This window comes from Cajanus cajan, chromosome 6, assembly GCF_000230855.2.
Source record: "Cajanus cajan strain Asha chromosome 6, NIPB_CcT2T_4, whole genome shotgun sequence".
NCBI classification, from domain to species: domain Eukaryota; kingdom Viridiplantae; phylum Streptophyta; class Magnoliopsida; order Fabales; family Fabaceae; genus Cajanus; species Cajanus cajan.
The window spans coordinates 7,113,855-7,128,928 of NC_138522.1; the positions used below are offsets into that span (position 1 = coordinate 7,113,855).

A 15,074-nucleotide genomic window follows, 5' to 3' on the forward strand; every position below is an offset into this window, starting at 1 on the left:
AATAATACTCTGGGATACATAAGAACTTCAAATCCCCAGTCGCCTACTCAGAGGCACCCCTTCAAAAAAAAAAAAAAAAATCACAAAAGACAAATAAACATTCCCCAAGTGGAATCCGGCTCTCAGCCAAACATCAAGCGTCAAGATGATCTGCCTAACAGAAGAGGCTAATCACAATCAATGACAAAATCCCCCAGCGGATAATAGCCTACACAGAGGCAACAAAATCAGAAAAACAAAAAGAGTCACCCGAATAAGGATAACCGGGATACTCCACCAACGTCGAAAGGACGTCAGCCAATCATAAGGCATCGCTCACATCAGAAAAGAGCATCTTTGTGTCTACACCCCAAGGAATCAGAAATTCCTCAATGGGCACCAATTACGCAATGCAAAATTGGGACACAAGAACCTATGAGTAACTGCACATCCCCTAGACGGATCCCTGCGTTATCCATCCCTCAGTGGCACCAAAATCAAAAACAAATCGTCGAAGCAGCATCGTGGACTGTGGAGACAAAACCATCACAGATCCCTGGAGAGGGCAAACTCACATTTTCAGTGTCGTCAAGAACACGCTGGTATAGCCTGGAGAGGCGGTACTCGGCTACCCCGAGGTTGTCAAGAACACGGAGGTATGCAACTACCACGAGGTTGTCAAGAACACGTTGGTATAGCCTGGAGAGGCGGTACTCGGCTACCCCGAGGTTGTCAAGAACACGGAGGTATGCAACTACCACGAGGTTGTCAAGAACACGTTGGTATAGCCTGGAGAGGCGGTACTCGGCTACCCCGAGGTTGTCAAGAAAAGAACACGGAGGTATGCAACTACCACGAGGTTGTCAAGAACACGTTGGTATAGCCTGGAGAGGCGGTACTCGGCTACCCCGAGGTTGTCAAGAACACGGAGGTATGCAACTACCACGAGGTTGTCAAGAACACGTTGGTATAGCCTGGAGAGGCGGTACTCGGCTACCCCGAGGTTGTCAAGAACACGGAGGTATGCAACTACCACGAGGTTGTCAAGAACACGTTGGTATAGCCTGGAGAGGCGGTACTCGGCTACCCCGAGGTTGTCAAGAACACGGAGGTATGCAACTACCACGAGGTTGTCAAGAACACGTTGGTATAGCCTGGAGAGGCGGTACTCAGCTACCCCGAGGTTGTCAAGAACACGGAGGTATGCATGAGCCTGGAGAGGCGACGACTAATACTCAACCTGGAGAGGCTACTCAACAATTTTCCACCGGAAGACACTACAAGTCAGAAGGATGGCCTACTCCCCGGACAATTGGGTCAACTCCTTTACTTATCAAACGGTACACCAAAAGGCCGTTTGACTAAGTAAAGGGGGGGCAGCTGTAGACCCCTAAAATTGTCCGGGTCGGAAATAAGACTCGAAGACTCTCAAAGATCAAAGGAAAGTCAGCCAGAAGGACTCCCAGAAGACCATAGGATGACTATCTGTAGGTTTAGAGGTCTTAGAGTAGCCAAAAATAAGAAAGTGGGAGGTTTGGAGCTCAATACGGCCTCCTTGGAGTTCAGTACGGCCGTACTGCACATTTTGTACTACAATACGGCCGTACTGAAACCAATACGGCCGTATTGAAGTTTCTGTATTTCAATACGGCCGTACTGAATTCAATACGGCCGTATTGAAGTACAAAAACTCAATACGGGCCGTATTGACCCCAGGGGCCGTACTGCGCCTCATCCCTATAAATAGGACGTCATTTGGACGTCATTTGACACTTTTCCACACAGTTTGGACTCTCTCCTTGAGTATTCTGGGGTTTTTGAGCAGTGTTCTGCCCTAGAAATCGCTCTGAGAGTCAATCCGACGAAGTTCTTGAGTCACGAGCCATTTTCTTGAGTCTCGAACTTAGTCGAAGGGAAATCTTTTGGATTTCCATAGTCAAAAATTATTTTTTAGGAAGAAGCGAGCGAGCTTGTAGAGAGAGGGAGCGCCAAAAAGCCTCCTAGATTTCATTGATATAAAAGCACGCTTCAAAGGTTTCCTTTCCAAATCCTTTCTCTTATCGCTTTCCTTTATTGCTTTCTGATTGCTGCATTACATGTTTAAAGTTTTCATAATGTAGATATCTCGTTTATAATCGTTTACAATAAATAGGGGTAATTTAGTAATTTTACACTGTTATTTATGAAATAATCCGTCATAGGGAACCCGAAAGGGGCGCTGTGGGGTGCTAACACCTTCCCCGCACGTAACCGACTCCCTTACCCAACACTACAAGAAAATTGCGAATTAGAGAGGGAAAGATCCCTCGCAAATCCCTCGCAAATCCCTCGCTAAACGGAATAGCGAGGGAGTAGCGAGGGATTTGCGAGGGATCATTCCCTCGCTAAATTCAAGTCGCTAATTAGCGACGGATGCATATCCCTCGCAATTCCCTCGCAAAATTCCTTCGCTTTTCCCTCGCAAGCAGCTTCGCTAGTCCGTCGCAAATTTGTGCCGCTAATTCTTCGCTACCGCCTCGCAAACGTAGAACCTAAATTCCCTCGCTAATTGTATTTAATATTTCCTCACTAATCGTTCGCCACTCCGTCGCAATTATCCCTCGCAATATTGTCGCTAATTCCTCGCAACGCTGTAGCAATATATCAATTGAGGTCCTTCGCAAATCCCTCGCGAAACTCCCGCAAATATGTCCTTCGCAAATCCCTCGCTAATCCCTCGCAAATATGTCCCTCGCAAATCCCTCGCTAATCCCTCGCAAATATGTCCCTCGCAAATCCCTCGCTAAACCCTCGCAAATATGTCCCTCGCAAATCCCACGCGAATCCCTCGCAAATATGTCCCTCGCTAATCCCACGCAAATCCATCAAAGCATATGGATTGAGTTCCCTCGCGAATACCATGCTAATCCCTCGCGAAACCTTCGCAACATATCTTTTGAGTTTCCTCGCGAATCCCTCGCTAATATATCGCGAAACCTTCCTAATTTATCTATATATACATTATTCTTAATTTGATATTTTAAATAAATCTAAATCAACTACATAATTTTTTTTCAATTCGACATGATTTAAAATAAAAGTTGCATGTAACAATATCTTTTACAAAACCAAATTGTTAAATGTCTTACAAAATCCAACTTGTGCATACTATCTTAAAGAAACCCAAACTAATTAAGGTCTTACAAAAAGAAAAGCCAAATAACTAGTCATCGTAAATAGTAAGATTTATAACTGTAGTGACCCGTTCTTCTATCATAGGCGTAAGATTTGTAGAGGCACATGCAACCTCTGGAGATGAAGTTTGGGTAGAGCTACTAGTTCCAAGATCCAAGCTATTTCCCATGCCATGCACTCTTTTCTTCTTGTTTTCACCTGCAGCTTTTAACCAAAGATCAGAATCAATTACAGGATGAGATAAAGTGTCTTCTCCATATTCGACGAAAATTTTCGACGAAAATTTTCGTCAGAAATTTATGACGAACATTTCCGACAGAAATTTCTGTCAGAAATTTTGAAAACCGTTTCTGATGAAAATTTCCGTCAGAAATTATTAATTTAAAATTTTAAATAAATTTTTTAATATAACTAATTGATATCTTATAATTTAATACTTCCTGCATATAAAGATAAATTATGTAAAAGGCATAATATGCAACACAAAAATACAAATTGTTAACAAACTTACTTTAATTAAAAAGTTTGTTTACAAACATTTATTGAATAATTCATGAATTGTATGATGTTAAGCTACATAAACAACAATATCTGAGTCTGACAAAGCAGAAACTTCGTAAATTATAACAACTTGGCGTTTAGTCATTCAAAGTTTTCAGGCATTTGTCTAATTAATAAGATGAAAACATATCCACACATGCCACTGATGTCAGCTTATATACCTCCGGTAGAACTGTAAGTAACTCCAAGAATCCCGGTATATATTCTGGATAGGAATCCATCTCATCCCTAAGCCATTTCACTATACCACCATCCCCCCAGTCTTCTGCAGGCACGTGCACAGCCAACGCAGCCACTGCAATGCTAATCTACAGGTGTAGACAATTTTGAACAACACATTTGGGTACATTAAGTTTCCATATAAAAAGCCCAAAAGTAACCAATAAAAAAAACAACAAAGAAGACAGAAGGGTGCAAGAGACTTCTATTTGACACCTGTGTTCTGACTTTTGGAGGACCCTTGTGGAACTTTTTCAGCAAGGTCTGCATTCAAAAACAACTATGAAAGTAAAGCACATAAAGCATTGTTTCTACTTAAACACCTGCATGGTCATGGCAGGGAGTCCATAAACCAAACAATTTTTCGCAGTGCAGGTGAAAAACAGGAGTATATACACAATCCTTTTAAGAGGGAATCAAATACACATCCTAAACTTAAACACCCTATGAATAGCACCAAAAATACATAGACCCTCACTCACATTCAATGAGTCACGCAACGGCCGAAAAGCTGTGGAAGGGAATTCCTCAAAGTCCCTTTGTACCTAAATCATACCAAATCAAGTACTCAAAAACCACAAGAAGAAGTAGCCCTTGGGGTAAGTATTTAGCATTCTCAAACACCAATAAGCATTAACCAGACATCAACAGGAAGTAGAAGACCACAGTTACGTTGCTTCTCAAGGTCTGAGAACAAAATATCAAGGTTTCTAGATTGCTACTGGGATCATGAAGTAAATTATCAGCCACCTGCAGAAAAACATAAGTGCGGTTCGAAATTTAATTTCTGCACCGAATTACTGAGTTCACAATTCAAAGGAAAACAAAAATAAAAACCCTAAGTCTCTACAAAATCCAGAAGACACGGAAATAGAAACATTCGTAAAACACAGCTAGATAACTCGCAGAGAAGTTCACAGCTCCAGAAGCAACGACAATCGTCAAATCCAGCACCGGAAAACGATAACATCGACAAACCAAACAATCATCGAGTCATTCAGTGGAAATCAAACCAGCGCGCATGGAAGATAAAGACAAATAGGGAACGAAATGAAGCGAATCGAGGAAGCAGAGAACAGATTGAAGGAAGAACCTGCCACGCATCCAAAGTTCACTGGAAATCTTGGAGATAGCGATCGGCTTGCATGCGCACGGAGTCATCGGGCTTCCTTGCTGAAATCGAAATGAAATGAATCGAATCGCAGCAGCGATATATATAGGAAGAGGAAAACGAAGCTCAATCTGATTTATGGGTGGCTTTTTCAATCTCGGTGTTCTGGTTTGGGCACTGCGTTTGAAATGAGAGAGTGAGGGGTTTTTGGCGCCCGGTGGGAAAGGGTTGGAGCCGTCCTGGACCGGGAGACTTTCTCAGCCGTTTGATCCATTGACGCTAGGTGAACTTATATGTCTTGTGCTTTTAGCATAAGGGTTAAATTACATGATCTTGACACGTGGCCCACTTTACAGACCATCAACGTGTGATTTCTTTTATTTTATTTTTTTACTTTCGGTTCTTTAACTTTGGCATCACATTTTGTTTGAATTGAATTTCCTCTGTGCAACCAAGATTAATATTTTTTTTATTAAAATTACAATAACCACACTAGTATTCTAACTTAAAATATAATGTATTTTATCCCAACTTCCACCATTAAGAATTACAAGATTAATATTTTATCTTAGGTAAATTGCATTTTGTCTCATTATAATGTTTAATTTGAAATCTTCTCATCTAATTTTAATTTTGAAATCTTAATCTTCTAATTATGGTAAATCTTAATCTTAATCTTATCATGTTAAAAGAAAAATTTCGATGCAATAAAAAAATCTCATTATCTTTATTTATTTAATGCAATAAAAGAAAATTAATTTTTAATAACAATTATAAATATTTTTAAAATTAGTTTTTTCAACGGGGCAGGTGCATGTTGAGGGGTATGGGTAATTGCCCAAACAGTTTTTTTTTACTTAAATAGTTAATAAAAACAACTTTATCCATAAAAAATATTATTTCCATAAATATTTTATAAAAAATGAATGTTGAAAATTACAAGAAATAAGAAAGAGAATAAATTGGTACTAATTTTATCACTTTATCTTTTAATTTTTAGCATTTTTTAATGTTAAATAAATCGCATAAATCACAAATATACATTCATAGAATCTCAAATGAAATAAAAATAAAAATAAAAATTGTCACTCTATTCATGACAGTTGTAATTTTTTTTAAAAAAAATAGGTATTTTAATTTTTTCATAAAAGCATATATTTCTATAAAAAGAAAACTTATTATATTTTTAATTTGCAAACATAGTATAGCCTATTTTTTTTGTCCTTACTAAAAAAATTTCATGAATCTGTTATTGATGATAACTAAACAGACTTTAATTATTCCTAAAAAAATTATGATTTTTGAAATTTATAAATTTTATGAATTATAATTCTTAAGTATAAAACAATTTTTTGTGTACTAAATGTTCTTTTAAAATCATTTTTTAAGATGTTATAAAACATATTGATATATCAAATAATTTGGACATATCATATATAATTAATTTGATCTTTCAATCATTTTTTCTTATATATATATTTTCTAATTAAATTTAAAAGTGGTATATTAAGTATTATTTATTTGAATTGAATCATTTTGTCTTATACATATATTTTCTAATTAAACACTTTTATTTTATTTTAGTTTCTAACATATACAAAAATATTTTAAATTATCATAATTAAGAAAACAAGACATACACGGACTAAATTCATATTGTAAACATATAAATTATATTTAAAATTTATGATATATATATATATATGTGTGTGTGTGTGTGTGTGTTTTAAAAAATATATATGAGTGAAAATTCAGTTACTTCAAAAGTAACTCTTAAAAGAGTTATTTAATGAATGTAATTACGTTATATATTGAATTTATTATTCAATAAATTAAGTCTAAAAATTTGTATACTTTATCTTTTAATCAATAGTTTTATTTAATAGATAATTTTAGATAATATTTAATAATTTTTAAAATTAATATTAGATAATATTTAATAATTTTAAAATTATTTTTAAATATTGAATAATTAAAAAAATGAAGAAATAACAAATAAGATAAAAATATATATAAGTAAAATAAAAAGAAAAAAATATGAAGAATTTCAAATTCTTACTAGCAACAAAATCTCTTATTTGCGAGGGATTAGCGAAAAACCTTTTCCCTCACTAATTTGCGAGGGATTTGCGAGGGATTTGCGAGGGCTATACATTAGCGAGGGATTTGCGACAAGAAAACTCCCTCGCTAGATGAAAAATTCGTTTTTATATTTTGGCTCATAATTTGGCGAGGGATTTGCGAGGGCCTAAGTTCCTCGCTAAATAAGCACTAGCTTTAGCGACAGATTTGCGAGGAGATGAAGGTTGGTCGCAAAATGATCCTATTTAGCGAGGGAATTTAGCGAGGGATATAAATCCAAGCTATTTCCTCACTAATGAGCGAGGGATTAGAGAGGGACTGTATTCCTCGCCAGTCCCTCGCTAATTAGCGAGGAAATAGCTTGAATTTATATCCCTCGCTAAATTCCCTCGCTAATCTGCGAAATTCTTGTAGTGCAACTCTGGTTGTAATGGCCAAGGTTGATTTATAAAATCAATTGCCTTAAATCTTTTTCCAATGTTTTGAGTAAAATATTGGTGGCGACTCCAAGAACCCTACCTTTTGCGAAAACCACTAATCTATGGAGGGTCCCGCTTGGGATTAACATGGATTAGTGAATCATTTAATAAAATTGTTAGTTCGATAAGGTCTCAGTTTGAGAATAAGTCGTTCTAACAATCCATCACTTTTCAAAACATTAATAAGAGTCCGACCATCGTCGCGAATGCCAAGGTCCGTTTCGGCGGGTGGCGACAAATATTAATAATTAATTGAGGTATTTGATTCTAATTGAGGTATTTGAGTGAGTAGGTTGAGATTTGACCTTAAATATTAGGACTCGTTAATCAAGGTATACGTGACGTGCTTATGTGTATGATAATAATGTGGCGTGTTGTTGTGAACCATGTGATGGTCATGAGATGTGAAGTCTAAGTCAAACTTAGTAGTGTAAAAGTCTAAGAAAAATTGCTTAATTAGTCAGGATGTGATTATTGTAACTTGAGAATTGTGAATATCATTCATACGAACATGCATTAAGTCTTGTATGATATTCATCATATGTATAATTTGTTTTGTGATGGATATGATGCAAAATATGTTGCCAAGAAAAGTCTCCTTATGTAAAGGCTTAGACATTCATAACCTTGAGGACAACTAGGTTTAGGAGCTCCAGTCTCGTCCACTTGTATGCATAGGTTGAAACTTTTGCAACACAATTATCTCGATGTATCACTAGTGCATCTTCTCCTAGTGTAGAGTGCTATGAGGATTGTGACTGACATGATCTCCTAGACTACGCATGCCTTTGGATCGAGATATGTGATTTTATTAGCACCACACATGTATATAGTTTAGGAGAGTCTTGTCTATTGCATGAGTATAACATCCTCATTGATTGTAAATGATGAAGTTAGACATGAAACACATAGAAAGGAGCTAGGGTTGAATATGTGTGTGTGTAAGAAGAAATTTTAAGCTATTTTTTGTCCAATGCACTTTTAAATACCAGACTGTTATGCAGAATTTGCTTAACACAAGGTCATTGCATCTGGAAGATTTATCGTCTACTGAAGGAAAATGTTTCATATAACAATAATGATTAACGTTCATGCATTTTCCTTTTCAAGATAGTTTCATTTAAAGATAAGCAGTAGATAAAACTCTTCAGTATACTAGATATGTTAATCAAAGTTTGCGTCTGCATCTGAAAGATGATTTCACTTAGAGGTTATTAGTGGATGAAGTTTTTCACAAAGATTTGATAAGTAATGAAGATATGCGTATAAGAAATAGGAATTAGTAGTGCAAGTTATTTTATATTGGTTCACTCAAATCGAGCTACGTCTAGTCTCTTTCAACTGAAGGGTTCCGCTAGATAAACAATTAAGTATAAGTATTCTTTGATCAGGCTCTTCAGGCTCGTAGTGAGTATTGTGGACCACCCAGGTCAAAACCACTCCTAGTCCAAGTATTCTCGACCTCTCCAGGTCCTGAGTATTCTAGACCATCCTGGTCACGACCACTCCTGGTCACGGGTATTCTCAACCACTCGTGGTTGGCTAGCTTCACTCACCAGCTCTAGTATTCTTAAATCACTTCTGGTTCCCCAAGTATTCTCGACCACTCCTGGCACGCCAGCTTCACTCACCAGCGCTAGTATATTCTTATCAACCACTTATGGCTAGTAGTGAGTATTATGGACCACCTAGGTCAGAATCACTCCTGGTCCAAATATTCTCGACCACTCCTAGTCCACCAGTTTCACTCACCAGCGATAGTATTCTTTAATCAGCCTCTTCACGCTCGTAGTGAGTTTGACTAGCCTCTCCAGGCTTTAAAAGTATTATTTCCCTAGCCTCTTCAGGCTTTACAAATACCAACTAGGCAAGTTTGGTTTGAGTGTTTAGGTTGACCTAGTGAGTTTGACTCAACCACTCCTGGTTGGCTAGCTTCACTCACCAGCTCTAGTATTCTTAAATCACTTCTGGTTCCCCAAGTATTCTCGACCACTCCTGGCATGCCAGCTTCACTCACCAGCGCTAGTATATTCTTATCAACCACTTATGGCTAGTAGTGAGTATTGTGGACCACCTAGGTCATAATCACTCCTGGTCCAAATATTCTCGACCACTCCTAGCCCACCAGTTTCACTCACCAACGATAGTATTCTTTAATCAGCCTCTTCACGCTCGCAGTGAGTTTGACTAGCCTCTCCAGGCTTTAAAAGTATTCTTTCCCTAGCCTCTTCAGGCTTTACAAATACCAACTAGGCAAGTTTGGTTTGAGTGTTTATGTTACTCTCATAGAGAGGATACACAAGTTGATACACTCACTAAGGTTTTCATCTTTAGTTTTAGCAATGATCGAGTGTGGTTTACTCTCATAGAGAGGATACAAATCGTTACACTCCCTAAGGTACACATTCCTAAGTTACACTTAGAACTCCTTAGTCTACAGAGAAATACACTAAGGTACATTTGACTCTATATGCTCTGTCTCTGGCTTCGTTGCTATATGGGCTTGATATCACTTTTTTGTTCGTATTCGAAAAGCCAACCTTTCAAGGTTTGAAGTGGTGATATATATATGGTCTCGTAGAAATTTGCCCGTTGCAAGTTTCCGTTGAAGCAAATATAGTCGTTCAAGACTAGTTTGTTCTTCTCATTTAATGCTCAGGTTCATGCATTAAATTCTGCTTCTCGTTCATGGACACTGCATGTAATTTCCTTCATTTGTTAGCTGTTGTGTCTGACCTTAGCTAAGACCTAGGAACCTTTTTGTCCTTTTTTTGGTCTCGTAACTATAGAGTGTTGTCTTTATCTGAAAAAGTGATGTACTTTTTTTGACACATGCATGTTTTTGCTTTTGCGTGCTTTCCTTCTTCTTTTTCTTCTCTTCCTTTGATCACGTTATTATTTTGAGAGTACTTATGTGATTGTAGACAATTCCTGAGTAGTCCTTTGAGACTTGATTCTTTAAGTGTTGGCATGGTAATCTCCATCTGCGTCTATAGTCTCATGTGTCTCACGTCTTGTTCTTCATCTGAGTTTTTGACTTGATACTTTGACAGCTTCTATGGTTTGGTCAGTATTACAGACGGACAAGCTTGTCTTTGTCTAGAGTATCTTTCAGTCTGTGTTGTCCTTCTTCTTTCGTGTTTGATTTCTCTCTAACCTTAGACACATTCTTCGTCTGATTTTCTCTGATTAGATTAGTCAATGTGCAATTTAGAACTTTGAACTTCGTCTGAGTATTGGTGCATTGACTTCTCCTTTAGTCTAGTCAACTCTATAGATGGACTTTGTTTCCGTCTGAGTTCTTCTTTGGTCTGTATTGTTCTTTATGTGTTGTTGACTCCATTCTTGACCTTCCTTCATCTTACTTCTTATAGCGCTTGAATTTGTCTTTTGACACACCTTCATTTGATATTAGATCCATAGTTGTCTAGTGCACTCATTACACTTTGTCTGTTTTGTTGGCTTGAGTTGTCTGATTTTGATGACGTGCCTTGCGTTGATTGTTTATTCGTCAATGTTGACCATCTAGCTTTACTTGATGTTCAACCTATGTTTGCCTTGTTCACGCTTTAGTCCTGTTCTGGCTCATCATCTAATACTCCAAGGTTTCACCTTGTAGTAGGCTTCATCTAGTGTTTGTTGACCGTTCTTCTATTTTTGATCCGACCTAGTCTTGATGCTTGATCAACCATTTTCTAATTTTCTTGTTTAGTTTGCATAGGCTTCGTGGATTCTTGCATTTAATGTTTTCTTGCTGAATCTGCGTTTCACGAAGTCTTTTGTACTATTTGTTTGCTTCTATGTCTGACATTAATCATGACCTAGATATCTCTGTACTTTTCTGGTATTGTAGTTATAGAGGCGTTATCCTTTGCTGACTGGTAGGTGTACTTGCTCTGACACATCCAGCTTTGATTTGTGGATAAGCGTTAGTTCCTTTTTCTCTTCTCTTTTCTTCTATTTTGATGACTTCATGTGTTCTTCTGAGAGTGTGGATGCTAGGTAGTTCTTCTCGTTGTGACTTCAGACACAATCTAGCCTTATTGGTTTTCGTTTGTGTATTTGAGTCTCAGCTGTGCAAGCTCTTGACTCCATCTAGGAGGCTTTGACTTAGTTTTGTCCATTGTCCATGGTCTCGTATCATCTGAGGCTTCATTATTTTTCCTCTTGTGTTGGGCTTGATTTTGTTTGATTGTTTGATCTCCTCATCTGATGTCTTGTTAGCTTTTGCCCTTCATCTTGGTTGCTCGTGCTCTATTCTTTATTTCCTTTGTGTCTACGTTTGTGAGTGTCTTTGTCTGATGTATTTTCTTCAATTTTCCTGTACTTATGTCTTTATCTGAAACACTAACACACTTGTTAAAAATAACAATATGTATTATATTTGTATCATTCAAAACCTTATTGGGAGTTGCTTCGTCTGACTTAACAAATGATGGCTGATGATATGTGTAGTATAGACTTTGTTGCATGTTGTGGATTATTTGTGAACATATGTGTGTTGATTATTATATCTTGATTAATTGTTAACTACGAATATGAGTAATGTTGAATGTATGGGATAATGATTGTTGTTGCTATATATGATTATTGTTGTTTATTTGTGTGCACCTACTTGACCATAACTTACACAGGTAGTTAGAGTAAGATGATTTTCACTCTCTTTTTCTTTTATTGTTGTACTGGTGCTGGTTTGTAGGTGAGCTTAATTATGATAATGATGTACTTGAAGGCAAGGTTTAGACCTTGTGCTAAGAGTATTTTGATAGGATGTGACATCAGTGTAGTAATTAGGAATTCTTATTTTTAGTTAATTATTTTAAATTTCGTTGGTTGAATTAGTATTCATTTTAATTCTTATTTGTTGTAATTACTTTCTCAAACAATTTTGATTATTGTTTAGTTTTGGTTTGAATGTCATGCTTCTACCGATAAGGTTTTATGTATTTAGTAGAATTGTTTGTGAAACTCTTTTGATAAATTTGAATTAATATGTTGTGATAATATATCGAGTAGAAGATGTCACACTCCATAGAAATCATTTCTTGGAAAACCTATACAAAACCATTTACGAAAAACAATGTTTCTTAGGAATTAGTTTTTAAATGAAAAACCAAATGCGAGAAACATTCTCGATGTCAAATTCTCGAGAAAGTAAAAATTTTGTGTATCAAATGTTCCCCTAAAAAAAGAATAATATCTTTTAAAATCTAAACAGTATTTTAGATATTTAAATTTAATTTTTTTTTAAATAATCATTTATTTTAAATAACTAATAATTTTAATAAATAAATATTTTGAATATATAGTTTATATTAATTAAAATTTATAATCGATAAATACTTTTAAATATATAAACTATATTTTAAATTTATAATAAATAATTATATAATGATACAAAACTATCTTAACTATTAATATTTTAAAGTATTAATATAACTTAAATTTATAAATAATAACTTAAAAGGAGATAAAAGATTATTTTTTAAAAGAAATACTCTTATTAAAAAAATTACTTAAAAGATTCTAATTACAAAATAACTCTTTAAATTCTTCCTTCTAAAGAATTATTCTAATTTTTATGAGTATATATGATAACTAAATAGACCCTAAATAATACTATCGACATTTGACACGATGCACGTTGGGATCCACTCAGAATTCTAAACTTCCATTTCTCCACGTCTCCCCATTGTCTTTTTATTTGAGGATTGTGAAAGGTATCTCTTTGCCTTTCAACTTAGACAGGATGAGGAATTGAAGTTACCTTTCCTTTAATTTTCAAAAACATCATATCGTTTCAAAAGTATGTACAAAATGGCTATGGATCATTTGTACACCTTCCCCTTATAACCATCGTTCATAGTGCATTCAATATTTAACCAACGAAAATTCTAGCATCAAGTATTAAATCACGTGGTACATTGATCAAGTACTAGAATGTGTCGTTGTATATATTTATTGAGTTAATCACCTATATATTGTTAATATAAAGTTTTTTTACACTAGCAGTCAATCAAAGCCGTTAATAGTACTTTTTCATCTGCTCATTTAATTAAATTAAAATAAAAAAGACACTATTAACAACTTTGATTGACTGCTCGTATAAAAATTTTTACACTGATAATATATAGGTGATTAACTCATATTCATTTAATATTGAATGGATGAGATTCATTATCAACAATTTAGAATTTAAATTTTTTTTATATTTTGCAGTTTAGTCCCAATATAAAAATCAAATCTAAGCACCACTTAATTAACACTTTGTCCATTTGAAACCTTAGCAGAGTGCAAATTAAGTCCGTCTCATATTTGAAGTGATAATTTACCACTGATCATACAAAAAAAAAACAACTTTTTGACAACATTTAAAAAGTATTATATAATTATATATAAATGTTATTAATTTACTTTTATAACATATTATCAAATTTTGTATATAATTTATGTTAAAGACTTTTAATAATAATTTTACATAATTAAATAATATTTTTTTAAATATTATTAAAGTGATATTTTTATAATATTTTAATATATATGTTACCTTCAATTATATGTTATCAAAGTTCATTTATTTTAAGTATAATTCTATAGTTATATATATTATTTACGTGTCATTCATTTACTTGATGTGAAATTTTAATTTTAAAAAATAATTAAAAAACAAAATTGAAAAAAAAGTTGTTATTCATTTTATAGTAATATTTTTTATTTAAAATATTAAAAAATAACCTATTTATTTAATTTATAGTAACATTTTAATAAATATAAAGAAAAAAATATTATTTAAAAAGTAAAATGTAATAGTTAGTAGTTATCTGCTGGCACTTGATCAGTTGTTAAACTCCGCATGGATGTACCGACCAGTTACCGCGAACTTTTTGTAGACTTTCTAGCGAATCACCTATTTCAACTCTCGTAATTGGATTTTTATATCTAATTTTTATGAGGGTCTATTTTGCAAATACCAACAAGTTGCATAACCTGCTACCACCAGTCAAGATCGACCCTCATCGGACACCGATGTACCATGAATTTGGATCCTCTCCTGCAATTTTCTCTCTCCAGCCTCTCTCTTGCAACATTAATAGCCATTAAATATATCTAATGGTCCAAATTTAATCTTATAATTAATGTAACTTCTTAAATGATTAAATTTGAGTCATTAGATATATCTAATTGCTATTAATATTGCAAGAGAGAGGCTGGAGAGAGAAAATTGCAGGAGAGGATCCAAATTGATGTACCATGAAGTCATATACTTCAATGTAGAAGCATTCTTTAATGACAAATTTTATCCTACATTTATTTTTATTATAGTACATCGATAATTATAACTTGTTCTTTTTTACGATAATAGTACTAAAATTTAAACTTTTTTTGAAGTGGAAATTGGATCTTAGATTTTCTTTTTTGCAAATTATTCCAAAAAAAATGTTATTACAATCCTAATAGCATGTACCATA

General features: G+C 34.8%; 1 long non-coding RNA gene across 1 annotated transcript; it reads right to left on the bottom strand.

Annotated features, from left to right (window-relative positions):
• Positions 1-1,966: 1,966 nt before the first annotated feature.
• LOC145958827 (uncharacterized) lies at positions 1,967-8,065 on the bottom strand. Its single transcript, XR_014434384.1, has 3 exons — positions 4,416-8,065; positions 4,150-4,197; positions 1,967-4,022 (listed from the first exon to the last, which is right to left on the bottom strand). It is a non-coding gene; the product is annotated as an uncharacterized LOC145958827 (long non-coding RNA).
• Between the last annotated feature and the right edge of the window lie 7,009 nt (positions 8,066-15,074).